General features: G+C 38.4%; 1 long non-coding RNA gene across 1 annotated transcript; it reads right to left on the bottom strand.

The window, feature by feature from the left end:
• Window positions 1-1,474: 1,474 nt before the first annotated feature.
• LOC123372202 lies at window positions 1,475-20,937 on the bottom strand. The gene is made up of 3 exons (XR_006580167.1): window positions 20,813-20,937; window positions 19,911-20,032; window positions 1,475-1,602 (listed from the first exon to the last, which is right to left on the bottom strand). It is a non-coding gene; the product is annotated as an uncharacterized LOC123372202 (long non-coding RNA).
• Window positions 20,938-21,263: the final 326 nt, after the last annotated feature.

The following is a 21,263-nucleotide window of genomic DNA, read 5'->3' as shown; positions in this document are numbered from 1 at the left end:
CAAACATTGCTTTTACAAAGTTAGCGATAAAAATTTATTTCCCCAGTTGCTCTTTGTTGTTACTTCAGTATTATAGTTGAGAGTTTAAACACAAAATCCAATGTTTCAAAATTCACCAGCAATGATTTGGCTATAAAATCTGAATGTGCACCCAGCTGAACAGAAGCACAGGGGAGAGAGACTCTCCCTAGGCCAGAGTGTGTCTAAGGAACCACTGTGTGGGGGCTTCTTCAGTCAATTGGCTGGCATGGTCTTTACTGACCTTTACATGGTCTTGCAAGGAGAAGAGGACCATAGGACCCATGATAACTATATTTTCTGGCCCCATCTCTCCTCCTGCCAATGACTGAACCATCCCCACATGTCTGCTAGTATGTAGGTACCCAGTACTGATTGTTGCTCCATGGCATAAAAGTTATGCCTTTCCTTTTGCAGCAGAACCACACTAGTTCTGCTGCTAAGGATTTTCCCCTAAGTGCATGACAAGTCCAAATTCATGATAAATCTGAAGTTGCTTTTGAGCTGACTAATAAAAACAGAGGGAGAATAGTTGAAAAATAGAAATGTATAAATTTTTAATAGTGACATGCCTCAAAATAGAGTCATTCCATTTTCATGAAAGTTTCCCAAAAATAGCACTCTTGGGCTGGATTTAAGCATGAGAACTACCAGCCTCAAAGGATTTCCTGAAAAAAAATATGAGAGTTAGAACTGAATGCTTCTGGCAAAGTTAATTGTGAAGCTATTACCTACACTTCACCATATTCTGAAAGGACTTTACTCACAATATAACAGTAAGATCCTGTGATGGGGTGTACAACCATGCACTAGGCAGGGAAGAGTTAAAGAGCACTTGGGCCCCAGGCAGCTCTGCCGTGTGGCTCCTGTGACTGAGATGGCAATCTTGGAGAAGGAAGAGCCTTGAAAAGGGAGCTCAGTCCAAAAGGGGGACAGACTTCTCATTCGCAGCACCCAGAGCGGAGCACGGCAAAAAAGCTAAACTACCTTAGATTTACTGTGAATGCAGAGTAGTAAGGAGGCAGGAGGAGCTGGTTAAGACAAAGAAACTGGAGCCACTCTCTCTCTCTCTTTTTAAATTTAATTTCTCTTTCTTTGTTACCTCGAGGATTGAGTCTAGGGTCTAGGCCCCAGGACAGACCCCTGCTGAGAATATGAGCACCCTGAAGTGATGATAGACACATTGTGGGTAGTCGTCCAGGGAAGAAACAAGAGGTCACACCAGACAAACCTTAACCGCTTGCGGCAAGGGTGTCTGGATTGGTACACAGGGTAGAAAGAGGGACTGGGTTCCCCTACAGCCTCACCAGGAGAAGTAGCCAGAAGACTATAGGCACAAGGGGCCAGAAGGGCTATTAGGCCTGGCCCAGGACTGTCAACACAGTATGAGGGCCTGGGGCTACTGGGTGAAAACCCTGGTTTACCCTGAAAGGGGTGAGACCAAAGGTTACCTGGCTGGAGGGCTGAGTTGCAAGGTGAAAAGGGGATCATTAGTGCAATGTTTCCCAAACAATGAGTGCTGAAATCACCAGTGAGTTGTGGGAAGGTTCCAGGTGGTCGCAGGCCTGATGTGGAAGGGAGGCCCTGGAGAGGAAAAAGGAAGAGTGAGCTCATCCTGCATTCACTCTGCAGCAGCGGCTCCTGTCCAGTGGGACTGGGCCTGCATCCCTGCTCTGGCCTGTGTAACCTGGCACATGGGGTCACCTCTGGCCATTGAGATCTGGAACATGGGGTAGCAGCATCACCCAGATTGGCAGTCCAAACCTCATCGGCTATGTGACCTTTGTGCCAGGTCACAATGCCACTCATTGAAATTTGGTCCAGCTGCCCCTCCATCAAGAGGGAGAGAGAAGAAAGATACTGGACTATCATTTTGGCACCCCCACCCCCAAACAAATCTGGACCCGGGGGAGGGGGATCACAAAAAAAGACAAATACTGTTGGTGGGTTGCCTTACTAAAATGTTTGGGACCCCCACTGCATTAGCAGACCTGAGTGACAGGACTACAGAGGATGAAACCCTACAATGCCGTTCCTAGCCACAAGGCAACGTGCTGGCTGGGGAGTGACTTTGCCAAAGAAGCTGTTAATCCTATTCATAGATGTTATGGGTATACATTATCTCCAGTTAACTACTCACATAACTGGAGAATTTCAATACATAACAGTAAATGTGAAAAGAAAAGATAAAAACAGCCATTCTCGGCTCAGGTTCTGGAAATCATTACATTATTACATATAGCAAGAAGCAATCAGGATCTTGGACAGCACTGAGCACAATATGGACAATAACAAGATACTTTCAGCAAAAAGAGATTCTACGAAATAGGAAGAAAACTGAACTTCAACATACCTTCAACCATCTATCACTAACAACTCTTGATCAAATCAATTTATCTCCCATCTCTCGTTGATAAATGATATGACAGACACATCACAGCTTTTCATTTTATATCATATGAAATACAGTACATTTTATCAAGAAGATATAAAAATAAGATGTGTGTGGAGTAAAAAAGTACAACAGTTCAATAAATATCTATAGTGTTTGCTAGGGAGGGGAGGAGAGAAGTTGAGCTAAAAATTTTGGGTGTTTGTAGTGCAGTCCATGAAGACCTTTCTCCATCAATTATAGACGCATTTGGGACAGTGAAAGCTGCCACTCACCCACTCTCCCCTAGGAACCATAGAATTCAAGCCAGCTCTTATAGAAATAAAACTATGATGAGTAACCACATTATAAAAAGGGATAATGCTGACGTTTTCAGATCTTTTATACCATCCTACTAGCATATTGTAGTTCAACTGACCACATGAATAATCTGACTATCAAATAGTCCACTAAAACCTGCCCTTTAGTTCAGCCTTTTATGTTTCCACAAGATTAAAATTAGCACCCTTAAATCACTGCCTCCTGTTTAGTTTATTTAAGCACAGGAATGAGGAAATGCTTGAAGACTATATTCATTATCCATTTTAGTAGTTGTAGGAAATTACATAATCCTGTTTATAAAGACTGAAAACCAAACTGTTATTTCTAATGTTTAGCTTCCAAAAATAGCATCTATGCATAAGACACTATTCACAGACTGTTAGCACAAGAGCTAATGATTGCAGAAAATCTGATCTGCTGATGAATGTACCATGGTCAAGTTTGAGGTTTTTATCCCCTTTTTCTTCCTGATATTTACTCAAAATCATCATCTGGTTTTCCTAAAACTGCACAGCAAAGTATATTTAGACAAAATAAAGGAAAGATCATTTTATTACCACCATATTTTGGTTAAAATTAAAAAAAGAAGGAATTGTTCATCAGTGGTTTTCTCTTCATTTTGGATCTTTATTTCTTTTTCTCCATCCACAGCTTTTTAAAGAATGGTTGTTGGGGTTTTTTTGGGGGGGGGGGGGAGACAGGTGGTGGGTAGTGGCATGTGATATAAATACTATGATTTCTGCTATAGACTTTACAGGGGGGTTGTTTTCATTTGTCTTTACATGACATTCTCCACTTTCAGCATTTTTCTCTTTCCTAAATTATTTAAGTCAGAATTATAGGTCTGGTTTCTTTTTTGTGAAGACCTTGTTCTACTCATCAGTAAAAGTCATATTGGTTTAGTTAATAAAGCCCTAAGTGGACTGCATTATGTTCAGTTTCAACTCCAATGTAAAATATACAGTACTTAACAGTACAGATTTCCATTATTAAAAACAAAACAAAAATACCCCCCCCCCCAACCCTGAAGGAAGAGCCAAATTGTTTCCTAGATTCATCAAAATTAGAGATTGCAAAGTTTGGCTAGATCATCTGGCCAATTTCCCTGCCACTGCAGGATTGTGCAGTGTATTTTCTAGTGTATTTGCTAGTATCTTGTAAAGTATAGTGCCTTACTGCACAATCCCTCAGATGCCTTACAGGGACTCATTGTTCATTCAAAAAGCTTATAGACCAGGTGGGTGGCACAACCTCTGAGGCTGAAATTTATGGGGAAGGAAGAAATAACTTGCAGTGTGATAATTTCTCTACAGTGTTGTCTGCCCCTTCCCTCCACTACAGTGGTTCCTATGTTTGTAGTTTCCCATGCTACATAATCCCCTTTGTGTGACTAGCCATTCTGATAGGAAAGAAGAATGCCACAGACAATTCAGGTCTCTTTGTATCCCTGCATGCTCCTTCTGGAAAAACTTCCCTTCCCCTCCATGGAAGAAAGCATGCTGTGCAATTGCTATTCCCCACCCCTTTCCATGCTCCGTCCCCAGTTTTCACTGAGCTTTGCTCCAATCCTCTTGCATTTCTGGAGGGGAAGTTCATAAACTATGGTTTGATTCAATAGATGCTTCAAAAGGATTGCAGTTTTTCATGCCATTTTAATATCCAGCAAAACAAGAATTTTTCAAACTATGTAATATTACCCATGCTCAAGTGATAAATTTTCCCTTGCAGGCAGAATGGCATATTGAAAGAATTAGCATGAACAAACAACATGGGGTTTGGACTGTTTTAGCATGACTGGAATTGCTTTTGTAATTCATTTATCACCTCACTGGATATTGATAGCTCATGGGGGAGCACAGTTGTTTCATTTCTTGAATTTTAACCTTTTAAAAACAAAATCTAGGGGGTAAGGGACCATGACACTGTCCAGAGGCCTGACTGGAAAGTTCCATCTTTCACATCAACCATAACTACCAGGTGTCTAACAAATATGAAGCTTCCACCAATATCCCAACAGTTTTTGGGAGGAAAAAATGAAACAGCCCTTTCTCTTTATTCCCCTCCCTGCTTATGGATGATATAAGAAAGGACTTCTCCTCCCACCCACAACCCTCTTCCCATGATTGGAAGTGTCTGCCACCCTCTTTCTGACTATTTTCTGACAGCTGGGAGAGATGGGCTCCACAATTTCTCTTCCTCACTCCAGTTAGCCTGATCTTTTTAAAGCCATAAAATAAGATCTCAACCTGGGGGTCATTGACATTAGTCAACGGGTTACAATTAACTCTGCCTTTCCTATAATTCTAAATTAGAAGGGAGGAGGAATCCTAGCAAAATCTCACCTGGATGGGAAGTGGGTCCTGGTGTAGAAAAAGGGATCCTGATTTGGAAAAGGATGAGAAGCACTGAGATAAGGGAAATAATAAAAGTAATTGCAAAGAAGGAACTATGATACATTAAACTACATCTTTAAAAGGTAAGCACTGGAATTCTGTGAAGCTAAGAGTCCAGCAGTTATCCTTTATAAGTGCCTAAAGGAAATCATTTAATTCTCTTTATGATAGCCTGGCTTACCTAAGGAGAGATTGAATTTATGCAAGACCCTTTATACAGAGTACTTTAAAAATATATTTTCATTGAGGTCTGGTAACATTACTGATATGAAAATAAGTCTCACCCATGTGTGCACGCACTCTCTCACACACAAAATAAATCTCACTGTTTAAAACACATTAAAAACAAATTATGCCCTCAAAATAGGTAATATGCACTCCTCTGTTTTTGAGGACATAATTTGTTTTTAATGTTTGGTGCTGGTTTTTAACACAGCCATTTGTTGTTATATTTGTAATAACTTGTAGGCTGAAAATGTCTCTCCAAAATGGAAAGTAGAGACAAAAAGAGGTCAAGTCTAGCTTTGATTAGAGCAAAATTCCCATTAACGCTAATGGGAGTTGTATGAGCACATTGAGGGGGAGATAAGATCCCGATAATTCCCCCCCACACACACACATACCCAGATTAAAAACTTCTGAAACTGAGTATTTCTGACAGGAGTATTTGAAAGGACATGATAAATCTGTTCAAAAAAGTTCAAACCGTACAATGTCCAAATCCTATAAATAAGAAGGAACCATGTACCTTTCTGTATTTGCCCACCTTAGTAATAGAATGTTTCAATCTCTTATGACACCCTCATCCAGAATCTCAAAATGTGTGATGAACGGATTAAGCCTCACAAAACTCCTGTCAGATAAATCTTATTGTCCTCATTTTACAGAGGAGAAAATTGCAGCGCAGGAAGGTTCGGACCAGCATTTAAAAAAAAAGACCATTAGTTTGGGGTACCTCAAGCTGGGCACCCACAAATTGAGGCATTGAAAATTAGAGCCACTTTTGAAAATTTAGCCCTAGGCAACTTTCCCAGAAACACAAAGTAGTTGTGAATAAGGATCCATGGCAGAGCCATGAATAAAGATCACTTGTTTCATAGTCCTCTGATATACATACAATACCATCCTTCCACTCCACTGAAAGAGGGTATTGATCAGACTGAACTGAGCTTTCTTTAGGCACTGTATTCAGGTATCAATGGATAATCCACAAATGTATAACAAAATTATTTGTACCTAATACATACACTATCTTCATTTTTAACTACAGTGGATGCTTTGCATATCACTTATATATATATATATATATATATATATATATCTTTTCTTTTTTCCCTGAGATGGAAAATTAGAAAACAAGATTACAACTGATACATTTCTAATGGATCTTCTACACTGTAGTTCATGCAGTAATTAGCAGAGTGTAGTTTTATCATATGTTATCTAATTTAGCTCCTCTTTCAAGTCAACAATCCATATCTTTTCAATCTCTCTTCATATGAGAGTTTTTCTATACACCTAATCCTTCTTGTCATCCATACCTGAACCACTTCGAATTCTGCAATATCCTTTTTTGAGTTAGGGTGTGCAGAACTATACACAGTAGTTCCGGTGAGGGTGAATCCGATTGATATAATGGCATAATATTTTCTGAATTATTCTCCACCCCATTCCATATTCATTTTGTTTGCTTTTTTCACTGCTGCTGCACATTGAACAGAGGTTTTCAATGACCTGACCTAACATTGATCCCTGTGTTACCTGACTAAATACCTTCTCCCAAATCAACATATTGCAGTTTATGATTACTCTTTGTTGATGTTCCTTCAGCCAGTGTTCAGTCCACATGTCAGTGTTCCTCTCCAAGGCAATCTGAATTATTTTTGAGAGTAAGATTTCATGAAGTGCTTTGCTAAATTCCACTACCACTTGCTATTCTAATTGTGTAATCCTCTTTCAAAAAAAGCAATCAAGCTTGTCTGGCAAAATTTCTCTCTTATGTACCCACGCTGTTTTTTTCTCAGAGTTCCACTTTACTTTGGATGTTTAGTGATTGATAGGAAAAGTGCTTTGTCTAGTAGGTTGTATTTGTAAAAGCATGAGTCCCAGAAGTTCCTTTTGTATGCATTAGAATAGGACTGATGTGGATCAGGGAAAAATACAGGCTCTTGCAGTATAAAGCTATTCTACGCAGGCTAACTTTCAGTGGGACGTAAATTGGTTAAGTTCACCGGTCTAGTGTTTTGGTTTTTATTTTGTGTACTTTTGAAGACCTTTGGCTCCAATCCTGCAACTGATGGTGTCAAGGTGCACCAATCCACCCACCCATGCCTTAAAAGGAACGTGCTAGTCTCAACCTAGTCCCTGCACATGAAAAAATGACAGTCACCAAACAGCTGGACATGACTCTCAACTTCATTTTCATAAGTACTGGCATAAGTGTTACCAATCAGTGTAGAGCTGCATTGTCCAACCTGCACAAAGGATCTTGCCTGCATTTTGTTTACTTATTTCTCAGGGTTAAATTCTGCCCTTGGAAGTCAATGGCAAATCTCCCATTGTCTTCAATACTGCCAGGAGTTCACCCTTAATCTCATTTTATTAAAATTACACTCACACTCTAAATTAAAAAAAGAAACTTCTATACAGTGGTGTCTTACTTTAAAAATTCCTGCATGGAAACAAACCCCACATTTTGTTCCATTTGCACCTCTATCCAAATTACACTTCTTCTCAGATCCTTCTTGTGTCTCTTCCACATGGCCCTGTGGAGATAACTGAAGATGAAGCAGCCAATCATCAGTTGACTGCAAAATAAATTAATTTAAAAAAACAAACCATATCTGAAGCCAGTGAAGCATATTGATGCTACAGTCTTGCCTCTGCCGTCCCACTGGCAATGCCTCAGTAAACACATGCACTGAAATGAAAGACTCAGCATCTTCCTACGCACCGAAAAGAGACATGACACCGCTACTGCTGTTGCCATCCACAGAACATCCAGTATTATAACTATAAGCTGCCAAAATCACTGAAGGCTTTGGCAACTCAAAGCAACATTTTGCATATTTGCACTATGCACATAGCAGTGACAGCTGCTCAGACAGATTTCTGAGTCTTTTGCACCACCAGTTTCCCACGTAGCTCTATCCTTGGCATTCCTTTCAAGGATAGAAAATACCAGCTGTTACTCCTGGCCAGCAAGGCAGCAAACAACATTTTTGCCCCACCCCCTCAAAATAAATAACTGAGACAATCAACAAAATCTGGGCTGAGGAATGGCTTCCATTTCCAAATCAAACCAATAAAACAGTATCGGCTCATTCTGTTTCTCCAGTGAAGACTGTGAATCTTCTGTGAAAACAAAAACAAAAATAAAAAGGCTGAAAATGGTGGCCTTTGGTTTTCTTGGCTTTTCAAAGTACCATTAAAAGGCAGGCTAAGAGCTTTTTTGCTGTCAGGCCATTTACTCATACAAGTTTATGGCACAATGGTACCCAATTCCAGTAAAATAGATATAGAATGGGTGAGTCAGTCTAGATCAGATAGGAATCATCTAAAATCTTTACCTCAAATGCCAAACCAAATAGTTTCAGAGATCTGAAAAAGATCTGTATTCTATCTTCATCTTATTTATAGGCAGAACATAGACCCAATAGTTTCTCAACACCTTATTTTTATTTTTCATCAATCTCCATATATCCTATCTATATCTGTGCCCATTGACATATCCTTTGTGAACATTTAGTATATTATAAAACAAACATATCAGTGAATGTATTAGACCATAATAATAGCCAGTCATATTGTTCATCAGCGATGATATATTCAGTTCTGTAACAGCATGGGTATATAAAAGCGAAATCTTGCCAAACTTGATTGTTTTTTGTGACAGGAAGCAAAAACTTAGATTCCAAATTTTCATTTAGAGACAGTATATATCTGAGAGAGAGAAGGAAAGGAGAGCAAATTAAAATCCACAAAGTCTTGACGTCTCCCGTGATAACTACAGGTCATTGAATAATGGCTAGGGATGTAGTGAACTGTGATTACTTACTGAATAGCTGATTGCACCTATGAATTGCGCACACAGCTAGTCTACAGTAAGTCACCTTATTATTCTATCCTCTCTCCCACCCCTTCTGCCTGGCTTGTTCCACATTGGTTCTGCCTTCTCTTTTGGACTGTAAGGTCTCTGGGGCGGGGCTTGTCATTTCCTGCATAATTGTGCAGCGTCTAGCTCAATAGGACCTGACTTGGCTGAGGCCTCTAGGTGCTACCACAATATAATAATTATTTATAATCTGAGTGTTCTTTTTCCCCAATGCAATTTAGGCTTTTCTAATGCTGTCGTCTTCCATGTAAGAGTATGTGGATCACAATAAGATCTCTAGTGAGCAGTAGAAGAACAAATGAAAGTAACACCACTGGGATTTTATAAACAGGTTCCGATGGATAATGGAAAGGATGAAATTAGAGAGCGTGGACCAGTCCCCAGCCTGTGGAGTCAGTGGGAATCTGTGAACCAGTCCCAGTATTTACAATTAGTAGTAATGTAAAACAAATAGTTCCTGTGGGGCATAAACCACAAGGATTAACTGATCTCCTACATATGCAACAACTGGCAATGAGCAGATCCTCTCTGAAAGAGTCTAAAGGCCAGTTTCTAATCTTAGATGTGCAGACATCCTGTGTCTCAAAAAACCAGAAAAAAAGAAAAAAGAAAAATCTGCTTATGCACGCAAGTGGAATAGCAGGTTCTCTAGCTTGCTGTACTTCTGGGATTAGAAACTGGCTCTTAAACAGAGCATGTCAAAAGTTTGAGTTTCACTTCAACCACTTCACACATGAATAAACAATTCTTGTCTTCTTCCTTCATATTCTTTTTTCACAGTGCTTTAGAGTTCAAATGTTAAAGCTAGCTCCTCACCCTGGATGCTTTTCAGATTTCAATTTTAAACCATTTACTGCTAAAAAATCCAGTACTTGCTACATCTAAAATGTTACTTGAATCCCATATTCTGCTCCATGAATAGTTTGGGTAGCAAAATATCCACCTCCTTTTCTTATGTTATCGGTGATAAAAATGGGTGGCATCCTACAATGAAACAAACACTTTTTATTCATCGGAGCTCAGCATTTATATTATGTTTCCATTCAATTCTGACTTTTATATAAACATAGTATTGACAAATCTTGCACAATATCTATCACATTACACACTTTGCAAAACTAAATAGTTATGGCCCATTGTTGAAGATTAAGAATGGCTTTATATCATTTTCAAGACTGACGCTGAAGGATATCAAACCACAAACTATGTGAGTTCAAGTTAATGCTGAGATAAGAGGAAAGATACTCTCATGGATCACTAACTGGTTAAAAAACAGGACACAAAGGGTAGGAATAAATGATAATTTTTCAGAATGGAGAGAGGTAAATAGCAGGTTGCCCAAATGATCTGTATTTTGACCAGTACTTTTCATATATTCATAAATGATCTGGAAAAAGGACTAAATGGTGAGGTGGCAAAATTTCTCAAGATAGTTAAGTCCAAAGCAGACCATGAAAAGTTACAAAGGGATCTCACAAAACTCAGTGATTGGGCAAAAAAACAGCAGATGAAATTCAATGTTGATAAACAGAAAGTAATGCACATTGGAAAACTTAACCCCAATTATACATACAAAATGATGGGGTCCAAGTTAGCTGTTACCACCCAAGTCACTGTGGACAGTCCTCTGAAACCATTTGCTCAATGTGCGACAGCAATCAAAAAAACAAACAATATTAGGATCCATTAGGAAAGGGATAGATAATAAGACAGAAAATATCATAATGCCACTATGTAAATCCATGATATGCCCCACACCTTGAATACTGTGTGCAGTTTTAGTCACCCCATCTGAAAAAAGAAGATATGTTAGAGCTGGAAAAAGTACAGAGAAGGACATAAAAATGATTGCAGATATGGAATAGCTTCTATATGAGAATAGATTAGGAAGAATGAGACTCTTCAGCTTGGAAAAGGGATGACTAAAGGACAATATGATAGAGATCTATAAAATCATGAATACTATGGAGAAAGTGTTATTTAACCCTTCACATAACACAAGACTCAGGGGTCACCCGATGAAATTAAGACAGCAGGTTTAACATTAAAAAAAAAAAAGGAAGCACTTTTCAGAAAACACAATCACTCCATGGAATTCATTGTCAGGGGATGTTGTGAAAGCCAAAACTATAACTGAGTTAAAAAAAAATTGACAAGTGCATAGAGGATAGGTCCGTCAATGGCTATTAACCAAAATGGTCAGGGATGCAACCTCGTGTTCTGGGTGACTACTAGATGCTGGGACTGGATGATAAAGGATGGATCATTCAATATTGCCCCCTTCTGTTCATTCCATCTGAAGCCTCTGGCATTGGCCACAGTAAGAAGACAGGATATTGAACTAGATGGACCATAGGTCTGACCCTATATGGACATTCTTATATTGACCAACAGTTGCTTCAGAATTTCCAAATAAAGAAAGAGCTTTGTGGAGCTGTTCGAAGAGCTTGCACCAAACCTCTAGCAACAGAATACTTGATTCAGGGAAGCTATACTGCTTCAGAAGCTGGTTGCTGTTGCCCTGTGGATGCTGGAAACATCAGACAACTATAGATCCATTGCAAACCTCTTTGGGGTTGGAAAGTCTACTGTTGGGGTCATAGTTGTGCACATTATTGAGGCTACTAACACTGTGATCTACCCACAGGAGATTACCATAAGAAGAGTTCCAGAAGTAATAACTGGATTTCAGAGGATGTAGTTCCTGAACTGTGCAGGGGCCATCAGTAGCCTCATCACAAGGGGCAAGTGAGTATGTGAACTATTCAATCATTCTGAAAGGCTTAGTGGACCACAGAGTCAGATTCATGAATACAAACATGGGAAACACTGGAAACATTCAGGATGCCAGGGTCAGAGCCATATTTGAAGGGAGAAGAAGGTACTTTACAGAACAATACTTTTTTCTGGCGAATACAGTATATGTGCCAACTGTTATTTTGAAAGATCCCACATATCCACATCTAAATTGTCTCATGAAACTGTACCCTTACATCAATGACGCTGGAAAAAGGAAAATCAATTACAAGCTCAGTAGCTGCCGAATGGTTGTTGAGTGCACATTCAGTAGGCTGAAAGCTGATTAGCACTGTGTATTCACCCATCTAGATGCTAATGTGGCTAACGCCAATTGTATAACCTGCTGCATAGCCCATAATGTTTGTGAGGATAAAGGGGAGTGATTCATCCTAAGCAGGCTCAGGACAAGTCTGGTTTACAAATTCTGTACATGCAGCCTGATATCATCCAAGTGCATACTGGCCCTGGTGGCCAGCAAGCAAGGTACATGGGACTACATAGTTTTGTGAGGGTTTTCTTCCCCTCTAGCCAAAGGTCATTGGCTGGTTGCTCATGTGACATTACACACATTAAAGATAATTATAACATGGCATGTCCACTGGATAATCACCTTACGGTTGGGTTTGTGCTGTGGAGTGGAGTGGCCAACTCCTAATACACTCATTGTGCAATGTTTTTATCTTCACTATTCACGCTTGCTTATGAACCTCTCTAATCGGGAGCACTCAATCTCTCAACAACTGTAGGAAGACTTGCTTGAGGGAAGGGCTATTCAGCCATTTGTTTTTTTGACTGTTGGCCATGCTAATTGTACTTAGATGCTGTTATAAAGCACTAATCCTGTTGGAAGTGGTTAAGATTTAAAAGGGGAAGGAGTAGTGGCAGATGTTGTCATTGTCTCTATTGTTATTGTGTTTTTTTTCTGCATGTGAACTAAACCATAAAGATGTTTGTGCTTTACCATAGTTACCACAGGCAAAGAGGAAGAGATGCTGATCAGGATAAGTAAAGATCACAGATCTTCTGACCAATTTGAATTACCCTCTATACTCGTTCATAAGCTGAATATTTTTGGTAAAAAAGTGATGCATCAAAGAGTGGGGGTCGGCTTACAAACAGGTCTACACTGAAATCTGATGATTTTAAACTTTATGGAATCATTGAATATCCAATACATTGCCATTTTGTTTACTTGGAGCCCCTCAGCTCCCTGTGGCCGCGGTTTGCTGTTCCCAGCCAATGGGAGCTGCGGGAAGTGGCGCCACTTCCTGCAGCTCCCATTGGCTGGGAACGGCAAACTGCAGCCACAGGGAGCTGAGGGGCTCCATGCCTGCAGACGGTCCAGGTAAATAAAATGCCCCGACCTGCCAGCAGCTTACTGTGATGGCTGGGAGCCAAACTTTGCCAACCCCTTAGATATAGGGTCGGCTTATAAAAGGGTGATACAGTTTTTGCTATTTTTACCTAACCATCTTGGGAAGGGGTCAGCTTATAAACAAACAAGCTAATGAACGAGTATATAAGGTAATTCAAATCCAGGGGCCCAGAAGCTATTCACCTGATGGTACCGAAGGAAGTAGCTGAAAAAAATCTCAGAGCAACTGGCAATAATATTTACAAACTCCTGGATGACAGGAGAGGTCCCAGCAGACTGGCCAAGGGCTATCATAGTACCCATCTTTAAAAGAAAAGGAGGTGCTGGGAACTATAGGCCAGTCAGCCTGACTTCAATACCTGGGAAACTACTAGAGTAATGTACAAAATATTCAATTTGTGAATACCCGAGGATGAAGGGGTAATCACTAGTAGCCAGCATAGATATACCAAGAACAAATAATGTAAAACCTTCAAAAATGCAGATAAATTAAACACAATAAGATAAACAAGGAGCCCTAAATGGAAAAACAACCGTTATTGCCTCATAAGGATGAAGAGGAAACCTAAGAGGAATAACAAAATGACTTATTCAGAGATTTGGCAATGTATATGAAAACTAGCAGCTCTGTATTACTTACCCAGCATAGTGTTCTATTCTGTGAAAGTGTTTTCACAGTTTTTAGATTGCTTAATATTTATGTGACATTACTAGATGCTTTGGCGTTTTGTTTGAAGCAGTATGCTGTGCACTCTTGACCTATTTGTGCAGTTCAGTTTCCTTATTTCTCAAATATGAATATAAGAAAACATTGTAAGACTATGAAAAGCTCAGACTAGTTCCTGAAATTATGTATCTACAGAAATTTAAATGGAAAGATCTCATTTACAAGAAAGACAATTGCAATTTAAGAGACTTCAAAGGAATGCCAAATTTTATCAAATCATAATCTCAATGGATTTAAGAAAGGAAAGTATTTCAGTAAAAAAAATAGTATTTCTAGAAGATATAAACAATTGGAATCTGCCTCTAGAATGTTAAAAAATAGAACATATATTCCACATGTGAAAGACTTTGTATCATTTCTGCTTTCTCTTTGCTAAATTTATCAGTTAAATGATTTGTTGCTTTCATTTTAAAGTGTACTTCTCACATTTGAAAAAAAAATCATGATTTTGTTTCATCTGTCATCACCACCACTTAGATCACTAAAAACCACTTCAGTTTTCACGATTAATGTCGTTCAGGAAGTAGGAAGAAGACAGCTTGATTTTCTAAAGCTGTAGTGTTGAGTAGCAAAAACAGGCTTTGAGTGGCAATCTGAGCAGAGTCAGTACAAATGGAAAAGTCAGACAGGAATTATTTGTACAGACTTCTCTCCACAACCGGCACCTTTGAGTACCCCTAGAGTGGCAATTTCTGTGATGTTCATGTCATCATGAAACCTTGAAAGGAGCAATTATATGGCCTCATTAGTTAGATTGATACCCTGGGCTGTTGCAAAGACAATAATCACCTCAGCTTCAACAAGTTCCTGAAATGTAGACATAAAAGGTTCATGTTCAGAAAGTAGGGTGACTCTAGAAACATAAGAATATGTAACTAAAAACTGGAGCTTGCCTCAAAAAAGGAAAAAAAAAAAACAAGTAATTTTGTTACTTATAATTTTGTCAGAAATGACCACTGCTAGGTTCTTATGCTAATAGAAGACCAGCACACTGTAATAAACTGGCTTTCCAAGGTGTGATGAAGAATTTAGTAATGACCATCTGGCCACTTATTTATATTTCATAACAAAAAACATATGGCCCTGCATTTCAACTCACAAAACAGGATGTTAATGGGAGTCTTTCCATTGACTTCAATGAGTTTTGGATCAGGCATTAGATATCAGGATCAAAGCTAGTTCAAACTGAATTTGTTTCATGGGACATTGACATTTTGAAGTTTGTTTTCATTCTACTTCACAAATGTTTTCAAAATTTACTATGAAATGGAAACTCTGAAAATTTCTGAAATTAAAATGACTGACGAAATAAAGTAAAAATAATAAAATTATTAATAAAATTTCAAAATGAAATGTTCTAAAATGAAAGATTTTCCAGTTAAAATATTCTGCATGGAGTGTGGGAATTTTTGGTCAAAAAACCCCACAAACAATAAAATGTGAGAAATTGCATTTTCATTAGAACAGTATTTTCCAACAGAAATTTTTTGATGAAAATTCTGCAATGATTTACCTTAGATTAGATCAGGGGTCGGCAACCTTTCAGAAGTGCTGTGCTGAGTCTTCATTTATTCACTCTAATTTAATTTTTCGCATGCCAGTAATAATTTTAATGTGTTTAGAAGGTCTCTTTCTATAAGTCTATAATATATAACTAAACTATTGTTGTATGTAAAGTAAATAAGGTTTTTAAAATGTTTAAGAAGCTTCATTTAAAATTAAATTAAAATGCAGAGCCCCTGGACAGTGTGAGGGCCGCTGAAAATCAGCTCGCGTGCCGCCTTCGGCACCCGTGCCATAGGTTGCCTACCCCTGGATTAGATAGGCAGCAATTTAAAATGCATGCAGAAAAGCAGCTAGCATTGTTTCTTTTAAAGGCTCCATTGACCATATATGAAAAACTCATGTTTGTTTTTCAGTTTGCTTTAGAGAAACTGACTTTGCTAAGAACAGCCAAACTAGAACTGTGAGGGTTTAAAGAAATCCCACTTCATGAGCAATCATTTCTTTAGAAAGGGGAAAAACAGTTTGTCAAATGTGGCTGTCTAGGGAAAGCTTAATTAGTCATCAATGCATTCTCTATGATGCTCAAAACCAAAAGTAAAAAAGAAAAAAAACTGAAGAAATGAAAGTAGTCTTTTAACACTTAATTCAGTATTTCACCTTCTTCCCTCTGGATTTCTCCTGTTTTTTGAGTTAAGCAAGTAGTTAGCAAAGGAATCATCTATGATTTACAAATTTAGATTCCTCCCTCCCATCCCATCACAGGGCACCTGCTGCTACTTGAAGAAGTGTACTACCTGACCAGCTGAGGCAGTTTCATAGTCACAAACACACACAAAACTGTTTATCTTTCACCAAGGTGTGTATTTAGCCCCCTCTTACATAGAGCATCAGGCTTACAGCAAGGGCACACTTCCCTATAGCCCTCACTCACTGAGCTTTCTGCCAAGCATCCATCTGAGCCTCTCCTAAACTACCCCTTACTTCCTGTTTCCTACATTTATGTTCTCCCCAATTACTTTGCTAGCCCAGTGATTGTCATAGAGTATGCATCAGCAGATTGTGAAAAAAACAACATTTTTGTTTGGTAGAGCACTTCCACCCAGCAGTAATTCCAGCCTCTGGCAGGTATTGCAGCTCCCCAATACCACTTCCTGTTCCTCCTCTTATTAGGATTATCCAGTTAAACTGCAGGTTTTTTCCCAGGTGCAGTGGGCAGAGCTAATCAGCCAGACAGACAGCTGCTGGCCTATGATCTAAGTCAAATGTTAGCCTTATACCTTCACAGGCCTTATTTCAGTTCCCTGTATAGGTCAGAGTTCAAGCACATCTAGCAGGAATACTTGTATGTACTGATTTCAAATTTGGTTTCTGCAAGAAAGAATACATGGGATTTTGAAATATGTTTTGCATGGAATATTAGTGCCAGTAAAACCTGATTACTCCAGCCATGCTCACCACTACTTTTGTGCTTGCTTGCCACAATCAATTAAGCAAATTAATGTAAACATTCAAATGGATAGTCCTGAAAATATTTTACATCATGCACTTATTTCTACATAATGGAACCTTCAAATCCACCCAAGGACCAGACTGTTATGAGAAGAAGGAGTATTTTTTTTCATATTCTTATTTCTAACATAACTGCACCTAAGTCACAGTCACACAATGGACTAATGAAAAATATACTCACTAGATTGTAAGTGCTTTGAGATAAGGATCATGTCTTACTAAGTGTTTGTATAGCACCCAATCCTGGCTGGGGACTTCAGGGTAATATAAAGTAAATATAAATGATAAATAATAATAATAAAATAGTTCACTATGATTTATGGGGTCATATTATTCATTATTTGCACACATATTCCTGACAACATTTATAATTTAAAAATGTCATATTGGCTGCTTCAGTTTTGGACAGAAAATAAACTTATTTGGAAGGGGAAAGAAAGAAAGAAAGAAAGAAAGAAAGAAAAGCTTTTTACTCATTCAGCCCTTGTTGAGTAAACACAATGGTTATGATGTACTGGTTGACAGGCACACGATGATGTCACTCTATAAATGAATTTTTACTTGGGTTTTGCCAGATTATCTACAGCCAACTAATGTTGAAAATTTTGTAGTGACCTTGTGCATGAAAGGGGTATAAGAGTATCTTTACAGCCACTCTGGGAGTAGATGGCAGGATTCTAATGACAATTCATAAAATAATAATAATTAATTAAAATATTGTTACTAGTGAGGAGAAATATTTATATCAAGCTACTATATAAACAGAACAACAAAGAAGAATAGATGGCACTACAGATCCTATCTGCGTTGTGGACAAGCCAATATTACTGTAGGAACTTTTAGCTTTTTCATTTCCTGATTTATTTTCTTTCAGCTGGTGAAACCATAACATTAAATGAACACTGGGCATTTCATGTACTAGATTGCCTGGGTTTTTGAAGCACAGGACTATTTCTTTGAGCATGACACTTGCACCTGTATGGAAAGCACACTCCTTCAGTTGTATGCTCACTTTAAGGAGTGCACATTCAGCTGAAGTACTGGTGTGCATTCTTTGCAAGAGCTGCACCAGTGGCTCCATTAAAATCAGCAGAGTGCACTGGGTATCCCAAGACTGGGCACTTGCTTCCCAGCAGCAATCCCAGAGAAGCCAGGAAGGACACTGTTTAACATAAAGAAAAAAGAACAAACAAAAATGGTGCTGGCTTCAAGTTTTATATCCCAACTAGAGAGAAGAGCACCAAAATGTTGCCAGGCCAAAAGAAGTCCCAAGTAGTCTGGGAATCCACTTCTCAGACATCTATTTAAAATTTCCTAGGTTGTGGAGTATATTTTGCATCTCAGGACCAGAGTGTTCAGGATTATAAAACATTCAAATAAACATTATTTGGGGGAGAATAAAGGAGTCAGAAGGGGCCCATATGAAGAAGCAACAATCAAAGCCTGACAGCTTTCTCTAAATCTCTATATAAAAAAATGAACACCTCCATAACAATCCTGGCATGTGCAATGCATATATCTTTCTGAAATCACTTGCTTCGTTGACTCCAATGTGCCTGTTGCAAATGGTCAGAAAATCAAAATCAATTCTATTTTCAAATGTAGCAAATAAGTAAGTGAATAAATTTCAATAGGAGTTGGGTTCTGACTTCCTTAATTGCCTTTGAAAAGCCCAATCAGAATTTTTGGAAATGGGAAAAGTATATTTTTTTCATTACCATCCTATTAACCTATGCATGAAGGAATTTTGCTCAAACACAAAAATTCTTTTTGGACAGTGACTATGCCTGAAAAATTTCCTCTGATAAGAAATTTGTTAAAAGCTAGTATAAAAACTTGTTCACACAAGATGCTCCTTTATAATCTTAGCCATAGTATGAATCCACAATCAGAAGAAATAATTCTGAGTATCTCCTGAAAAATCCACCTGTCTCTGTTTATACATTAATGTCATCAAGGATTCATAGATTGTATAAGTTTAGGAGGCCCTGATACGGTGGGCCTGGCAACTTATGTATCACCTTATTCAAAGTTCACTGGAATTCAGTAGAAAGATTCAAAGGACTTTGGATCAAGTCCTTATGCCCTATTTACACCAGTATAACTCAATTCACTTTGGTGAGCCTGCTTCCTATTTACACTATTTTAAGTGATCCTAGAATCAGGTCCAGTGATTTCCAAACTATTGGTTTTAGATCTACTGGTTAGTTATAGATGATCATCTAGTAAGACATTGTCCCCACAAAACTCATGTATCAGATTGCACATAATCAGTGGGATTTTCAAAAGCCTTTAGGAATGGTCTACATGTGCTTTCATTGAAGTCATTTAATAAAACTCACTTTAAACTCAGTGGGAGCAGAGTTAGGCCTATGCTTTATAAAATGCTACCTAAAGTATAGTATAATTGACTACTTACAAAATCCCCACTATTGTGTCCATGTCCTCTGGCTATGTGGACAGCTGATGGCATTACTCATTAATCAGGAAAAAGTTACAAAAGAAACCTTCATAACTGTTCCCCTCTATTCCAGCCAGGCCTTCAAATGTTGTCCCTAAGAATTCCTGTGTCCTGCTAGTTACAGGGAGGAAGGAACAGGAAAGGGAAATAACCCCACACCATCCACCTAGTAGATGAAAGCACTGATGGGAAAGTCCAGTATGTTTGTACTCAGCATTTTTCTGCAGCAGATCTGCTGACTCCTGTGCTTGGGAAATTCCCTGGTGTCTTGGTACCTGATAGGCTCATAACTTACCTCTGTTTTTATTGTGAACTTAGATGACAAACTGCACTGTGTTTACAATCATCTGAAGCTTGTGGGCTTGGAGGTGCTAGTTTAGTAGAGATCAGAGGGCTGGTAAAAACCTTGGTGTAGCTCTAGGGAAAAACAGAAAAACAAATATCTGTTTGACAATGCAATAATACCAACTAAACCTTGAATACCCAGGATAATGAATGATGACGGTGTTGAAGCTTTAGCCGGAAGTTCAAGATTCTGTTGTGAAGCATACAATTTGTCCTCATAACTTGTTTATATCACCTGAAGTGCTGTCTGGTAAAACAGAATATAATAGTCTTGTACACTCATTGTATTGATATATAGCCCCTGACTTTAAGTTACTACAGCTCCCTCTCAGTCAACAAAGAGCTCAGTAACAATGGCTTTCTAAGTTCCTTATTGTAAAGAAATCAAAGAAAGTTATTTATTTAAAACAACAAAAAATTCTGGTAGGAATTGCTTGTGTTATATTATCATATTCTCTAGCACCTGGGGTGAGCATTCTTATTCTAAATGTTTATTCGTTGGTCTATTTTAAAAAATGTTTTTCTTATTTATATTGTTTTTTACCAAACATAGAAGCATTCAGAGATTTTTTTCACTCTATTCCTCAAGGTGTCTTTTGTAAGAGAAAGTATTGATTCCAACTGTTTGTAACATTTGCTTAACTTAATTTTCAGAAAGAACTTTCTAATTTCTGTAAAGAACCTATGGGGACAAATTGTAAAACCTGTGTTAGATGAAAAAAACAAACCCTAAATTAGTAAGTAAAGAAGATTGTAATATTTCAGGCTCATGTTCACATAATTACACAGACTGCCATAATACTTTTCACCAGATAAAAAAATCTTTAGTCATGACCTTTATTTCTTTCTCACCTTTTTCACAAAGAGATTTTGACAGGCTGAAAATAAGTTTATGACTACAATATGAAGCCCAGATTCTACAAACACCTGAATACATTTTCACATTTTAGTAGTCCCATTAAACTCTTTGGGTGAAATCCTAGCCCCACAGAAGTCATTGGGAATTTTGCCTTTGATTTCAATAGCACTATCAGTGTGAATATGTGTAAAGCTAAGCAGGTGCATAAGTGTTTGCAGAATGGAAGCCATGGTTTGGTCTGAGTTTGAACCAGGACTTGTTATGCAGATGGGCCCTTACACCTGCACTGAGTCCAAATGAAGCTAGATGGATTCTATTGAGGCATAACAGGACCACTTTTCAGGTCTGGAGGACTATTAGTATAAGCATTGTTGACAAAATCATACAATATTAATAGTAAATTACAAGTCAGCAAATGGTGAAAAAGAAATGGCCTATGTGGTT

Source organism: Mauremys mutica, chromosome 6, assembly GCF_020497125.1.
Source record: "Mauremys mutica isolate MM-2020 ecotype Southern chromosome 6, ASM2049712v1, whole genome shotgun sequence".
NCBI lineage: Eukaryota > Metazoa > Chordata > Testudines > Geoemydidae > Mauremys > Mauremys mutica.
This window is presented reverse-complemented; position numbering and strand designations above follow the sequence as displayed.